This window comes from Ursus arctos, unplaced genomic scaffold (genome assembly GCF_023065955.2).
Source record: "Ursus arctos isolate Adak ecotype North America unplaced genomic scaffold, UrsArc2.0 scaffold_3, whole genome shotgun sequence".
NCBI classification, from domain to species: domain Eukaryota; kingdom Metazoa; phylum Chordata; class Mammalia; order Carnivora; family Ursidae; genus Ursus; species Ursus arctos.
This window is the reverse complement of record NW_026622985.1, coordinates 44,850,690-44,867,204: the sequence shown is the minus strand read 5'-3', so window position 1 is coordinate 44,867,204 and position 16,515 is coordinate 44,850,690. Positions and strand designations below refer to the sequence as shown.

General features: G+C 37.8%; 1 protein-coding gene across 10 annotated transcripts in view; it reads left to right on the top strand.

Moving 5' to 3' along the window:
• Nucleotides 1-11,951: 11,951 nt before the first annotated feature.
• Nucleotides 11,952-16,515, top strand: part of DGKB (diacylglycerol kinase beta) — an 863,998-nt gene continuing 859,434 nt past the window's right edge. For all 10 annotated transcript variants that reach the window (XM_057304222.1, XM_057304226.1, XM_057304221.1 and 7 more), the window contains exon 1: nt 11,952-12,172. The gene's annotated coding sequence lies outside the window, so the exon portion shown is untranslated. The remainder of the gene's footprint in view (nt 12,173-16,515) is intronic.

Sequence of the window (16,515 nt, the reverse complement as noted above, 5' to 3'; positions counted from 1 at the left end):
ACACTTCACATTGGCAAACACTACTTCATCAGGTAAACAAGGTCAACATCAATAATGATAATTCATACTGATAGTCTATACCCTTGATATGATGTGATGATGGCATTTTGCCTATGTGATCTTCCTTCCAAAATCCCCTGTCTAACCATGAGGGAAAAAAAGGTCAAGCTGAATGCAGTGACATTCTGCAAAGTACCTGACCAGTACTTTTCAAGACCATCAAGATCTTCAAAAACAAGGAAAGTCTCAGAAATTACCAGGAAAGTCTCAGAAATTACCATAGGCAAGAGGACATGAAAGCTGCACAAAAATGTGATATCCTCGTTGGGATCCTGAAACAGAAAAGGGACATTAGGTAAAAACTTGAAAAACAGCATGCAGTATGGACGCTAGTTAATAATGGTGTATCAGGTCTTTCAACCATGTTGAGTTAATTTTTGTGTGTGGTATAAGATAGTGGTCCAATATCACTCTTTTGCATGTGGCTGTCCGGTGTTTTGAACACCATTTATTGAAGATACTGTCCTTTCTCTGTTGTATATTCTTGGCTCCTTTGTCATAAATTAATTAGCCGTGTATGTTGGGGGTTATTTCTGGGCTTTCTACTCTGTTCCATTGATCTATACATCATACTTTTTTCTTAATTGTGATAAATATACCATACTAATGTAACAAACTGGATATGGGGCATATGGAAAGACTACACTTTTATGTACAATTTTTTTGTAAATCTAAAACAATTTAAAATATTTTGAATGTTAAAAAATAAAAACAAACATAAACATTGTGCATGGTATATTTCTGTTAATGTTAAATATGTGTACACATATGTGTGCACATCCCTAGCAAGACATGTGGCATGACGTTATAATATGCTAACCTTGGTTGTCCTTTGATGGTGAGCTTTCCTTTTGTTTATCTGTATTTTTTCTGTATTAGTTATTTATTATTGTATAATAAAAATAAACAAATGTAAAAATCAATCTTCTGTCCCCTTTTAAGTAGCACATTTTATCTGTAAGCTATAAAAATCTTACACAATATGTTTGTTTTCTCACAAAACAAGAGATCCAGAGGAAAGGTGAGTTCTCCTCATATACACAACAGAGCTCTGGAAGCACTGCACTCTTTTGGCTCTGTGTCCTCAGCATGCCAGCTTTGTCGTCAGGCTTGCTTCCCTCGTGGTGACAAGATAAATGACAGCATTAATTTCCTGACAACATGCTTTCTTGCTCATCTCCTACAACCTTGGAGAAGAGAGGCAAGCCATCTCCTACAACCTTGGAGAAAAGATTTGAACCAACTCGGATCACTGTGCCCACCCCTAACTGGTAACATTCGCCACCTCCTAATACAAATGCTCACTGTTTTAAGCCATGTTTCCTGAACCAGTCAATGTCAAGGGAGTAGGGAATCATGGCTTAGGTCAAGTCAGGATCCCCTTGGAGCTGGAAATGGAGTTAATGTCTCCTGAAACATGGGTTGCCTGGAGAGGACAAAATGAAGTCTGTAATAGACCTCCTGAAGGAAAGTTTCAGTATGCAAATGAGCCACATCTGCCCTGGCGATTGATTCCCACTGGCTAAATAAAGTAGTAGGAATGGACACCAACTATTCACAATCTACCTGCATTTGGGACCTTCAATAGCTCCACTTAAGAGAAATAAACTAATGGTATGATCTACCAATCTGGAAATCTATGTCCATGAAAAAAAAAGTGGGGGGGGGGGATGGAACAAGAAGCCAGAAGTGTCATTCTGACAGATGCCATTTGTCAAAGAAGAAAACATCACAAGTGGGCAAAAGGAGCTCCCACCGTAACACACGGGGCTTACATTTTAACCTACAACAGCGGTCAGCCGAGATGGTAGCTACAGGCCATTTCAGCTTCCTGCCGTGTTTTTGTACAGCCTGGGAAGTAAGGATGGGCTTCAGTGTTTTAAACGGTAGAAAAAAAAAAAAAATTAAGAGTAGTATTTTGTACACATGAAAATTAAATGGAATTGAAATTTCAGTGTCCATAAAGTTTCACTGGCCACAGCCACACTCACTTATTTGCATCTTGTCTGTGGCTAGTTTTACACTACATGTTGGAAGAGTTGGGTAGTTGTGACAAAGACCATCTGGCCTACAGAGCAGAAGATATTTACTGTATGGCCCTTTATAGGAGAAGAGCCAGCCTCTGACCTGCAGTCAATCAGGGACGTTGCTACCTACCTTAGTGGAGGTGAGCCCCAGTCTCTCCAGCCAGGTGTGTGCCCACCTCCGTGAGGCTTCTTTCCCAATACCAACCACTGCTCTTCTGGTTATCCTGAAATCACTAACAAACAGATGGATTTTGCCCCTGGAACAACTCTCCCAGGGGGCTCTGAATTAGGTCAGAACAGTACATGCATTAATCCAACCCCAAGGCTGGAAATGATCTTTTCTCCCATTGTCTAGTCCAAATAATTTCCAACTATGTCGTTGCATGCAGCCTTTTAGAATTTCTGCAGTGGGAGTGGCATTAAAGACATAGGCACCCTCTTGCAAAGACTGGACATTGGCATGAAGGCATGGGTTTATTTTAGGTGTCTTTCTTTCACATCCAACATACTTAAACCATTTTAATTCTCCTGTTGTTTTTGAGCCACAGGTTTCTAACACCCCCAAAGTGAATTGAGTGTGAGCTCCATCTAGTGACAGAGCAGTCATACTCTCTTGTGAGTATTTTCAGCCCTGTTGTCTTAGGAACTCTTTCCACTGTCTGTTGCTATGAAAACACTTAGGCCTAAAAATAGCCTGCCTCCTAGAGAAAGATACTTCCTCTTATGTAATTAACCAGTGCAGAGCCAAATGAAGACTAACTGGTGGCGGGGATACTAAAGCCTGAGGACAAGCCCTGGAATCCACAGATAACCCTCCACAACTCCCTCCTTGGCTCTGTATGTATATTAACATTTGGGCAGCACACAGGCTATCCAGGTCCAAACAATTTTAAGCTTAAGATCTCAATAATGCTTTGCAGTTTAAAAACAGGAAAATTTGATGTAACCATCCATATATAAAAGGCCAATGGAGGCCCCCTCTGTTTTCTTTCTTTCTCTTTTTTTCCTTTGCTTTTCTTAAATCGTTACTTTGGTTGCACTGCTTATTAAGGCCCTTGAGACCTGCTAGCACTTGCTGACCATCTCCTCCCCCTGCAGTGGATATGCTAGGCTGAGTTTAAAGCCAAAGAGTATATGTACTCTGAGGTTGCCAAAGCTAGCTAACGGCCTGTACCTTTACTAAGGCCAGTGCAGCCGGCATTACTTGCTAATCCCCATGCAACCAGAGTCTACAGAGTATGTCTATATCTCACAGGTATATGTTTGCTGAGATAAGTTTGGGCCCTGCACCATTGCTGGGACCTGCTTTGACTCAGTATACTCACCATATTTCTTTAGAGACAGCCGGTTGCCTGTGGACAAGATTGCCGTATGCTACAATGAATGATGATGTCTACATCTTATATTTATTAAGATTTAGAACTATTCCCCCAGGACACAGCATTTAAAGTCCGTTACACTTACATGTCTGGAACATCTTGCAAAACCATAGGATTTGGAATTTTAAATGTCTATTATATACAGTTAAAAACGTATATAGGTTTATGATGCCAAAGTATTGATACTGGATGGTAGATTTAAGTTTCTTGCTTGGGTTGGCCTTAAAGAAGCTTCTAATGTGGTTGAAAAGCTCTCAGAAAGTGATCTTAGCCAAGCAACTTTAGATAGACATGAACTTTCAGTTTTCAGTCTGTTCTGAGAACCTAGTGAATGGCTGAAATGTGTTATAAGTGCTTTTAAAAAGTCCTATGATTTCTTTCTTCCCTTCTTAGTAGGTTGTAATGGCCTTCTGAGTACACAAACTTTAAAGCACGTGGTCATCTTTGAATTGTACTGTTCAAGAATGGTCAGCTTGTGTAAAAAAGTGTAATGTAGTTATACAGTTTCTTTTGTCAGAATTTTCTTTTTAGCTCTTCCTGCAGAATGCTACTTGCAATATGCCTACTATTATCAGATAGAAAGCTCTTCCGTGATAATTCTTTTGAATAAAACAAATCCGAAGGAAAATTTTTATCCCTTAATTTTCAGTATATATTCTATTTAATAACTAGCTTCATTAATAAAACAATGTTTTGGGTTTTTTTTTTAAGATTTTATTTATTTATTTGAGAGAGAGAGGAAGAGCACAAGCCAGGGGAAGAGACAGAGGAGGAGGGAGAAGCAACTTCATGCTGAGCAAGGAGCCAGACACAGGGCTCGATCCCAGCACCCTGGGATCATGACCTGAGCCGAAGGCAGACGCGTAAGTGATTGATCCACCATTGAGGTGCCCCAATAAAGCAATATTTTAAGACAATGTTTTACATAAGTTTTTCACTTTCAACACTGAATATAACCAAAACTCATCAATCACTATTTCTTTTTTTTTTTTAACAATTGATGAATTTATTTAAGGGGCTCTTTGTAATATTTTTTATAATAATATTTTTTATTATATTATGTTAGTCACCATACAGTACATCCCTAGTTTTTGACGTAAAGTTCCATGATTCATTACTTCTGTATAACACCCAGTGCTCAATCATTATTTCTAAATAGGGTTTTCAAATTCTCCCCAGAATATTCTTTCATATATTTCAGTGAAGGTGAAGTAACTTTTTAAAATTAAAATACAATTGACATATCCTATTAGTTTCAGATGTACATCATAGTCATTCAATATTTTTATACATTGCAAAATGATCCCCACGATATGTCTAGTTACCATCTGTCACCCTTATAAATGTAAGTGTCTCTTATAAAAGGGGAACTACTATGTAATTTCCAGAGCTTCTCCTGTGTCTGCCGTTTCTCAAAAATAACCAGTTTAAGATAATCCTGTGCCAAAGACACATCTTTTGGGATGACAAATTCTGCTTCCCTTCACAGGAAAGTGTCTCTCTTTTTCTAGGATGAGGCATGGAAGCTGAGGTAATTCAGTGACTTTTCTCTAGTCACTTAGTAGCCACAGTAGGGACATGACTGATTCAAGATCAAGTCCTTAGTTTTCCTATTGTTTAGTTGCTTGGTTTGTGAAGTCACATTGTCTTCTAACACATTTCCTGATACTTCTGGTTATTTGTATTTTTCTATAAGAAATTACTTCACTAAGAATTAGGAGTAAAACATTACATAAATGAATAAACAACTCAAAATTAATTCACACTTGTGGCATCTGTAGATATGCAACTCCTCTAATAAAGGTTTTGTTGGCTTAAAGCGCTCTGGCCACTTTGTGTATATGTCTCAGGGAGAGGGTTAAGGAGAGAGGTGAGTAAGAAGGAGCAAATGGGGATTTCATGGCCACACTTCACTTGCCTTGAAACTCTTTCCATCACTGGAAAAAATGCAAACCCCGTTTACAATGACAAAGTATAAAATTCAGGGAGAATATAAGTAAAAATAATGGGCTTTGGGGCAGTTCACCCCAGAATGTGCCATTTTGGCGTGTGGTTTATTTCAAGCTGAAAACAATTGGGGCCCAAAGGAGTCAGAAGGAACTCTTTGTCTCCCCTTTAAGTGCCTAAAAGAATTTAGATAGAAAGCCTGGTTTAGGAAGAGACCTACACCAGAGATAGCTTTCTATGTCAGAAAGACTCATCTGCAGAGCATGGCAAACTGGTTCTTTCTATCTTCCTGTGGTTTGTTTTCTTCCCCTTTGAAGTCCCAGACCCTTACCCCCTTCTCCTTAGCCCAGGATTACATATAAACCTCAATTGTCTGACTTTCAGGGAGCCTCTCACGTCTTTGTGGAGCTCCCACCCATACCCAATTAAATTTGGTTTTCTCCTGTTAATCCGTCTTATGTCAATTTAATTATTATTAAGTTCTAAAGAACCTAGAAGGGGAGAAGGAGAAAGATTCCCTCCCCCAAAACAACCTACATCAGCATACTCATAAGTGAGGAATGAGGGAATACTTTTGTCTGACAGCATTAAAGCTCTCTAGGGCAGCTTATGACACTGTATTTTTCTTCCCTTCTTCATTTTGGGAGTATGATGTGGAGCTCAAAGGACACACTATTTCATTCCTTCGTATGAATATGTCCATCTCTGTACTTGCATCTAGCAATGCTCCCAAATTCCTAGGCATAATTTTTTCTTCTTAATCACAAATTGTAGTCACCAGTTCATTCACAGGTCAGACAAAATTGCTATTTCCCACAACTCTTCAGATTTGTAGACTTTGGGAAGGTTTTTCCCCCCCTTTTTATTTTTTCTTCCTAGAAATCAAGAAAACATGGGCATACATCTTCTTTTTTTGAGGAGTAGCCTATCGTATAGCTCAAATACTTGTCAAAGAGATGCTGAAAATCCCTGCCATCACTGTGAGCTATGCGTGTGTGACCACTTTGAAAAGAACTTTAGTTAAAGCCTCAGTGTTTCCTGTATATGAATTTTACTTCATCTACTCATATTTTTGTTCAGCTGAAAAGCAGTAAGACATAAGAAACATAAAAATATTTTCAATTCATGAGCTTTTATTGGGAAGAGAACTTTTCTGGCTACACTTGCCCTAAATCACCGTTGCAGAAAACAACTTGAAAGGAGAAAAAGTACTAAAACAAATACAAAAAAGAGGAAAATAACTGACCTTAATTGTACTAACCCTTGACACACCTAATGTCCTAGACAGTTCTCACACTTTTTGGTAGCTCAGGATAGAGACCACCTTGCCATGTTAAGGCATTCCCGATTCCTTAAATCCTGTGAGAGCCCACCTCTTCCTGTGAAGCTGGAAATGCCATATTCATTATTTCCCAGCCTGCCTTGTGGGTAGGGCACAGCTGTATGCCCTATGCTCTGCCAGACTATGATTTGGAGGCTAGTGATGCAAAGAAGCAAGAGCTATAGCATTCTCTCTGAAAGAGTGGTGGCTGCAGGGGAACAGTCCCTGAGATGGAGTGCTGACTGTATCGACAACCATGTAAAACATCCACGGCAGCCATTTTCTGCTGTGGAAAAGCTTGTAGTCTGAGTGGGTGCAGACAATGTCCTCATTCGACCATTTCTCTAGCACAGTTAGGAGCATTATTCTTTGCTGTATTTCTGACCTTAGTTCTTCAGCCCTTCTCATGATGCTATGTATTACTCAATATTCTGTGATAAATTCATTTTCTGCTTAAGTCAGCCAGAGCTGATTTATGTAACTTATAACTAAAAATACTGACTGACATACCAAGCAATTATCTTCTTATATAAGGAGAAATCATTTTGAAAGTCCATTCAAACCATTTGGAATTACTTTCAAGTCAAAATACTATATAATGAATTCTGAGAAGCCAGATTAAATTATTTTATGATGTGATTCCTTCAGAAAATTAGTTGGAACTATTTGTGTGGTTAAACTTATCCCACTCCAAACATTTTTTTAAAATTTACTGAATAGATCACTATTTTTCACGTATATAAAATAATCTGTTATTGAAAATGATGTGCTCTTGCATGAATTGCATTATTTTCTTTTTGTATCCCCACAGCACCAATTCAATATTAAAAAATAAATAAAACATTTTATACTCAATTAACTTTTCATTATTAATTTATTATTGGATTGATTGTTTTGGAAATGTGAGCAGGCAGCATGATCAGAAAATCATCATTTTACTTGTGAACATATGGTCTGTTATTAATACTTGTTAATGCAGCTCAATTTGTTATATTGGATACATTAAATAGGAAAAAAATAGAACATTTGCTATTCAATGAATATTAAAATGTTTAAAGAAATGAAAGTAACTTTTGGGGGGGACCAGTGTTTGCAATTGGTAATTATGGCTTAGAGATATTTTGGATTTATTTTGTAGAACATGCTTAGAACAAGCTTATGCAAAAAGGGAGAGATCTATTTTGAGGGTACAAAGCTATGTTATGAAAGCTAAGAATAAAAAGTACACTGGTGGGATGTCTGGGTGGCTCAGTCAGTTAAGCATCTGCCTTCAGCTCAGGTCATGATTCCAGGGTCCTGGTATCAAGCCCCATATTGGAATCCTTGCTCAGTGGGGAGTCTGCTTCTCCCTCTCCTTTTTCCCTTGCCCTGCTTGTGCTCTCTATCGCTCCCCCCCCCCAAATAAATAAAATCTTAAAAAAAAAAAAAAAGTACACTGGGGATTTATAATGAAAGTGAGGAAACTAGAGAATCCTGGGAGTCATTCTTTGTTCACTCTCTCTCTCCTTCTCTCTCTCTTTTCCTTTGGGGCAATATATATTATTACAGCTGTTCTTTTACATCTCCTCTATTGTTCTATCTCTAGTTCAACTTTCCTTGTTTCTCTATACACAAGTTCCCCAGCTACAGAACTTTCATCACCTCAGTACCAACTACCTACAGAGATCTGGTGCAAAATATCTCAGTTTCCATTTTACTGGAGGGAATTTGACTAAACTCAAATGTCCAATATAAGCAACTGAGCACAGACAGTGCAGTCATACATATAAGCAGCTTCCACAGACCTTACCTCATGAGATTTTTGTTTTGGGGAATGTACACCTCAGAAAAAGCATCGTTGTGAAGTTGGGAACTATGTCAAATATTGTCTTCTACAGGTAATCTTAAGGGATTACAGGGATTTTAAAAATTTTGAAGGTAAATGTACTCTTGTAATTCATAACACTTATGAAATAAACATAGAAATTGCACTTAACCTACAACTGTCTACTTGTGCTACACTTTTCACTTTACTTCACTGACTTTGTTTATATTCTGATCTTCCATTCAGGAACATCTTAGGAAGTAGTGGTGAGGAAGAGAGGGTCAAAGTATGTCTAATTCAAGTATTAGGAAAGCTTTATTGTCATTTCCCCAGGAATCAGGAAAATACCCAAATGTCATCTGTCTGGTATCATTTCAGGTTTCTACAAAAAAATGTTCTTAACTTTAAATATGCTAGATTAATGGGCAGCACGTCTTGATATTCAAAATAGTGAGGAGTTACTAATCTTAAAAATCAAAGAACGTGTGTGCAGGTACATAATAATATTTTCAATATTTCTACCACCCTTATGAGATGGTAACCATTGTTCTACGAGAAAAGCTGGCCTCGAGAACTGATGCATCAGGACTGTTTTTAACGGACAAGCTCTGGCAAACCGTCAGCAGTTCAGCTTCTCATAGCTCCATAGTTCTCGGCATCATCACACCAGGATGACCAAATAAATGATAGTTAGGCACACGGTCTCCTTTCCTCTATTGCTTTCTTTTTACGTATTCTGCAAATACTATGCTGCAAATCTAATTTATAGTGTGCTTTGCAATTTTTTTCTGAGAATTCACAAATTAACAAAGTAATGTCACTGTACTATGAAAAACCTGAAGTTGGGGTAACTGAAAAATCCCTGAAAGCATTGCCCTGCCCCATTGTGTAGCATGTCAATATTCTGTACCTATTGGGACAGATGGAAAGTGACATCTCTCAGATTGGTGTCGGGAACAGTTATTGTATGTACTGTGCTTACTCCTTTTAAGCTCTTTTACTTCCTGTCTGGTTCCTGTTTTCCCTAGGAAAAGCAAAGGTAGGATTTCTTTTTCACCTGTGTTTTAGCTGAGAAGGAGCATAGGGAGAATGCACTGAACCTCTGTTCTTTCCAAATACTGGAAATGTGCCCTGGGAGCACATAGTGAGAAGAAACAGAAGAAGTAGAATGTCTGCAGAAGAATTGGAAACAAAGCAATCAATCTCTACTGTCTCCTAATCCTTATTTAGACCTTAAAGATTTTTTTCAGAGTTCAACCTTGAGATACTTTGAGAAGTTCATTTCAACCAAAGTCTGCAAACTTGACATCAAAAATGGATTAATCCCATTTCCCAGCCCCCACAACAAATAACCAGAAATATATTTTAAAAATCTATATCAACTTTTTCTTCTTTCATTAAATACAAAAAGTCATTTTTGAGGGACATCTACTTTCATTGTAATACACAGGTGCCATTGGGAATCCGAGAAACAGAGAAAATATACTCAAGAAACCATCTAATAATAGAGATAAGACATACACATAGAAGTTGCTTAACAGAATATAGTTTCACCAAAAGCAAACAAAAAACCCCCGCAAAACATGAAATTCTGAATATTTGCCTTTGTTCAGCATTTTGTATTTATCTTCAGGATCAGAAAAAAACCTATTTACTTATACTCTTGACTTTTATCTTTAGTGTTTCTCAAGGAGTCCACATTGATTAAAGCACTGTTCTAAGTCCTGAGTTATATTATATAATTTATTTCCCTCCAGGAAGGAGATTAAACTTTAATTCAAAGACAGGAAACAAATAAAGGCAAATCAATTTTATGCTAGAACTTTATAAGCACAGCAGCCTGGGAAATTCTGTCTTATGAATGGACCTGGTTTATGGTAACTTTCCTTTGCTTTTGGACCTTAATTCTCAGAAGAGCTTGTAAGACAGATTCAATGATTGATTGGTATGGAACTATTTCCTACAGAAACCATGCTGTTGTGATTCTACTGTAAGACCAATGCATGGAAGTGAGACAAAACTTGAAAAATCAGATGTGTTATAAGCATAGGGTATAGGGTGGGATATCTGTTGCTATTTTGCAGGGCTAGATTTTGTTGTTATTATACCTTTTTTTTTTCAAAGATTTTATTTATTTATTTATTTGTTTGACAGAGAGAGAGAGACAGCCAGCGAGAGAGGGAACACAAGCAGGGGGGGTGGGAGAGGAAGAAGCAGGCTCATAGCGGAGGAGCCTGATGTGGGGCCCGATCCCATAACGCCAGGATCACGCCCTGAGCCGAAGGCAGACGCTTAACCGCTGTGCCACCCAGGCGCCCCTATTATACCTTTTAAAAAGTGTTTCCCCCACATGTGTGTTCCCTTCCATATGAAGGTTGTTTTTTGTTATTTATCCTTGAACAATGTGATTATAGAGCTTCCTCAAGGTCCTGAGGTACACGTATCCTCTAGCAGTGCTTTTCAAATTTGACTAATGAGTACAATCACCAAGAGAGGCTGCTGAAATTCATATTCCTGGCCGCTCTCCAAACCCACTAACAGGGTCAGCTTGGACATTAGCCACAGTAGATACAGGACCTAGGGTCCACAATACTTTTAGAATCCAAGAAAATGTTTACTTTTCTTTAAAACTAAAAGAAAAAATAGATACAATTCAGCTTGGATTATATTTGTCTTTATACCAACACATTTGTAAAATAAGGCCCATAAGAATCAGAACCTAACCTGGCCTAATACTCAGAATATCAAAGACAGGTACCCCAAAATCTATATTTTAAGAACACACAAAGGGGAGTTTTTGAAACACTGCCCTTGGGCAGTATTTTAATACTGTATCACCTCCAGTTTCAGTCAGGGTTCAATTAAAGATATGGAATCAGTGCAGTTATTATGGAAAAGTGAGTTGTTGAAGGGTTAGACCATACATAATCGTGGGAGAAATAAGTTCTGGAAAGAGGATTTGGAGGCCAGCTCCCCTGAGTTGGGGCGCAGATGGAAGGGTGGACGCTGGCAAGGGAAGCCGGGAACGTGGGCTTGTCCAGCTGAGGGAGTAGGAGAAGGATGGTGAAAGGAGGAAAAAATCTCAGCAGGGCGGTTGCCTCTGCACTCGGAGGAGCTGGGGCTGGAGTCATGGCTTGTCACCAGGGCTGGAGAGTGGGACATCAAGCAAGAGACCAGGCAAGCCTGAATGCACTGGCAGGCACCTCTGCGTTGGATTCCCACCGCAGGTAACTATGACTTTCAGAGAGTAATGGCTCTTTGCTGACTCCCGCCTTCTAAATCTAGGGCAAATCTTTCCCTCAGCCGACACTCTCCGGGAAGCATGTGGGAGAGGGATTCTGGGAAATGTAGTTCCCCCGTAGCCCAACGGGCCGCAAATCGCTGCACGCTCTACACGCAGAGAGTAAATAATTTTCACCTGAGCCGGGGTGGTGTTACTCCTACTGACCTCAGTGTGTTCTCTCCTCCGCTCTCGCTCCTGGCTGTGTGAGCTGACAGAGGTTATGCAACTTTCCTGAGTCTCGTTCCTCACGTAAAACGGAAATAAGAATTGAGTACCTATCGCCAAAGATTACTGTGAGAACAGAATGAGACAAATAAGGAGGGGTGTGTTTACCACAGTGTCAGGAACAAGGTAAGTGCTAAATAAATATTAGTTGCTGCAGGCAGACCTAGGTTTATTGTCCTTTGCTTTATTGCACTTTGCAGGTATTGCGTGTTTTACAAATTGAAGGGTTGTGGCAACCCGGCCTGGAGCGCTTCTCTCCGCGCCATTTTGCCGACAGCATTTGCTCATTTGTGTCTCCCTGTCGCAATTTGTAATTCTCGTAATCTTTTAAACTTTTTTTTTCATTTTCAGTGTTGTTGCTGTTGTTGTTTTTTTAAGACATAATCCTATTGCACACTTGATAGACTACAGGATAGTGTAAACATAACTTTTATATGCATTGGGAAACCACAGTTCATTTGACGCGGTGTATTTAAAGTGGTAGTCTCGAGCCCAATTTGCAATATCTTGGAGGTATGCCTGAATTATTATTATTTATACCATAGGTTACAGTTCAGATGAGTGTAATATAACTATAAAGATTATTCTAAATCTGCATCAACTAACCGTTTTATTTGTGGTCTTAAGAATTTAATACCTAGAAAGAAGATTCAGATTACCTAAAAGGAACAATCATTAGCTGGTTGATTTTGTAACACAAGCTCTTTTTTTTTTTTTTTTAACTTAAAAAAATTATTTGAGTATAGTCGACACACAGTGTTACATTCGTTTTAGGTGTACAAGATAGTGATTCAACATTTCTATACATTATGCTATACTCACCACAAGTGTGTGTAGCTACCATCTGTCATCATTCAAGGAGATTATGATACCATAGACCATATTCCGTAGCTGTACCTTTTATTCTCATGACTTATCCATTCCATAACTGCAAGTCTCTATCTCCCACTCCCCTTCACCCATTTTTCCCTTCCCTCCGACCTCCTCCCCTTTGGCAGCTATCAGCTTGTTTTCTGTATTTATAGGTCTGATTCTACTTTTTGTTTGTAATAGCAACTTTGAAAGCCAATGGAAACTAAAGGGATAATATCTTCAATGTGCTGAGAGAAAATAACTGTCAACCTAGAACTCCATATCCACAAAACTATCAAGAATAAAAGCAAGATACATTTCACACATAAGAGGTCTACCCCAAATAATTGAATGGAAATTCCAAAATAAGTATTTTAGGTGGAAGAAAAATAATTCTAAATATAAATATTAACTCTTTTATTTTTTATTTTTTTTTAAAGATTTTATTTATTTATTTGACAGAGAGACAGCCATCGAGAGAGGGAACACAAGCAGGGGGAGTGGGAGAGGAAGAAGCAGGCTCATAGCAGAGCAGGGAGCCTGATGCCGGGCTCGATCCCAGGACCCCGGGATCACATCCTGGGCTGAAGGCAGATGCTTAACGACTGAGCCACCCAGGCGCCCCTAAATATTAACTCTTTTAAAAATAATAATACTAATACTTTTAGCAACTGATTCCTTCTGATATACTCTTCCCACTGAGCAAGACTCACCAGGGTTTTTGTACTTGGTTGAGTCTTTGCCGTAGCAAACAAACAACATTTAGCTGTTTTGTTTTATTTGTTTTATTTGTTTTCCCTCTTACACTGGAAAATTTGGAAATTTGGAAATCGTTAATTTGGAAAAGGTTCCAAATGGACACCTAAATTGGATGCTATGACAAGCAGATTCTATACTGAATAAAAGTCAAAATAGCAATGTTCAGTTTAGTACAAGTATAGTGTCTAAATTAAGAAAAGATTCTATGTTTCAGTGTTCTTTTAACCATTACAATTTTTTAAGGACTAGACTTTTAGAATTTATGCAAATATGACTACAGCAGAGGCTACTAGGTTTCTTCTGGTATATATTCTTCCCTTCTTTGGTAGAGTCAGAGTTCCTTATTTTAATTGGTCCCACAGCCACCCAGAACAGAGACTCCATTTCCCAGTCTCCCTGGTAGCTAGCTATAGCTCTGAGATTAAATTGTGGCCAATGAAATACATTAAAAGGTAATGTGAGCAATTTCCAGGATGTACAGAGTCACTGGACTCCAGACTGCCTGCGGCCCACACTTTTTTAAGGCTAGCCTATGAATGTGGTGGGGAGTCATTTTGCCACTGAGAAGGAGGAGCCCACCTTGGGGATGGCCAGGCAGCAGAGAGAAGGAATCTTAGTCTCTGACACTGCAGAGCATATCTCGTCAACCTGGACTTTTATGCTTGTTTAAGCCATTACTATTTTGTATCTCATGCTAAATTTTATACATTGTAAATTTCTGTATACATTCTATCCAGTCGTATAGATAATTTCAAGTAAGAGCAATAATAGAGAACAGGAGGGTTTTTTTTTTTTTTTGGCTTTAATTTTAATAAAACTGTAATGAAGTCTCAGAACCAAGACAACTAACATGTCTAATTTAATTTTAATGAAGAGAATTTTGACAAAAATAGCTATTTCCTTAGTCTAGGCAAAATTACTCTATGGAATATATAAAGCTAAACTTTTTAAAATATTAGGGAATATGATTACATTACACAATATTTAAGCCTCACTTTCCTGAAACTCTAAATAATTCTATCACATCTTTCTTTTAGTGACTCACTTGGGATTACAGTATCTGAGCTACATATGTTATGTTTCATGTTTCATATGTTTACATTCTTTCTTCTCTTAAAGTGATGACTAAGAAAGATTTACAATAAAAAAATACTAACCTTAGATTTTTAAAGAATCAGTCACCAAAAATCTGAAAATACCTATTTTTATGGCATTAACTTGATAAGACTAAGTGCTTATATTTTAAAAATTATATAATGTATCAGAAATAACAGTGTTTGTATTAACCATTTTGTATCACACTTTTATTTATTTTTTCCTTAAGTTTTTATTTTAATTCAAATGTAGTTAACACAGTGTTATATTAGTTTCAGATGTACAATACAGTGATTCAACAGTTCTCATACATCACCAGGTGCTCATCACAAGTGAGCTCCTTAATCCCTATCACCTATTCCCCTCATCCCTCCACCCCCCTCCGTCTTATAACCATGAGTTGATTCTCTATAGTTAAGAGTAGATTCTATACTCTATATGTCTCTCCCTCTCTTTTTCTTTTCTTTGCTCCTTTGTTTTATTTTTTAAATTCCACATATGAGTGAAATCAGATAGTATTTGTCTTTCCCTAACTCACTTCACTAAGCATTATGCTGTAGCTCTATCCATGTTGTCACAAATGGCAGGCTTTCATTCTTTTTTATGGCTGAATAAAATTCCATTACACACACACACACACACACACACACACAGACCACTTTTTTATCCATTCCTCTATTGATGGACACTTGGGCTGCTTCCATATGTGGCTGTTGTAAATAATGCTTCTATAAACATAAGGGTGCATGTATCCCTTTGAATTAATGTTTTTGTATTTTTTGGATAAATACCCACTAATGTGATTACTGGATCATAGGATAGTTCTATTTGTAACTTTTTGAGGACCTCCCATACTGTTTTCCACAAAGGCTGCACCAGTTTGTATTCCCATCAGTGCACAAGACTTCCTTTTTCTCCACATCCTTGTCAATATTTGTTGTTTTTATTTTAGCCATTCTGACAGGTGTAAGGTGATATCTCATTAGTTTTGATTTGTATTTCCCAGATAATTAGTGATGCTGACCATCTTTTCATGTGTCTGTTGCTTTATTATTTTCAGAGTGCAGGTCTCTTGCCTATTTGGTTAAGTTTATTCCTAAGTACATTATTATTTTTGGTGCAAATGTAATTAGAATTGTTTTCTTAATTTCTTTTTCTACTTCTTCATTATTAGTATATAGAAATGCAATAGATTTCTGCACATTGACTTTGTATGCTAACATTTTACTGAATACGTTGATCAGTTCTAGTAGCTTTTTCATGGAGTATCCTTTTCTCTTGTTGCTTTTAAGATTTTTTTTTTCTTTATCACTGCTTTTTGCCATTTTAATACTATGTGCCTTCGCATGGATCTCCTTGGGTTGAATTTTTGTTGAGGTGAGGTGGATCTTGTGCCTCCTGGCTGTGGATATCTGTTTCTTTCCCCAGATTAGGGACGTTTTCAGCTATTATTTCCTCAAGTGAAATTTCTGTCCCCTTTTCTCTTCTTCCTTTGGGATCCTGATAATGCAAATGTTATTACACTTGACTGAGTTCCCTAAAACTATGCTCAATTTGCATAATTTTTTTCTTCTCATTTGCTCAGGTTGGTTAGTTTCTATTACTCTGTCTTCCACGTCATTAATTCATTTTTCAGCTTCAACTAGCCTACTATTTATTGCATCAAGTGTATTTTAAGTTTCATTTATTGTATTCATCTCTGATTGATTCTTTATCTTTTTGTTAAGGATATCGCTGATGTCCTTTACTCTTTTCTCATGTCC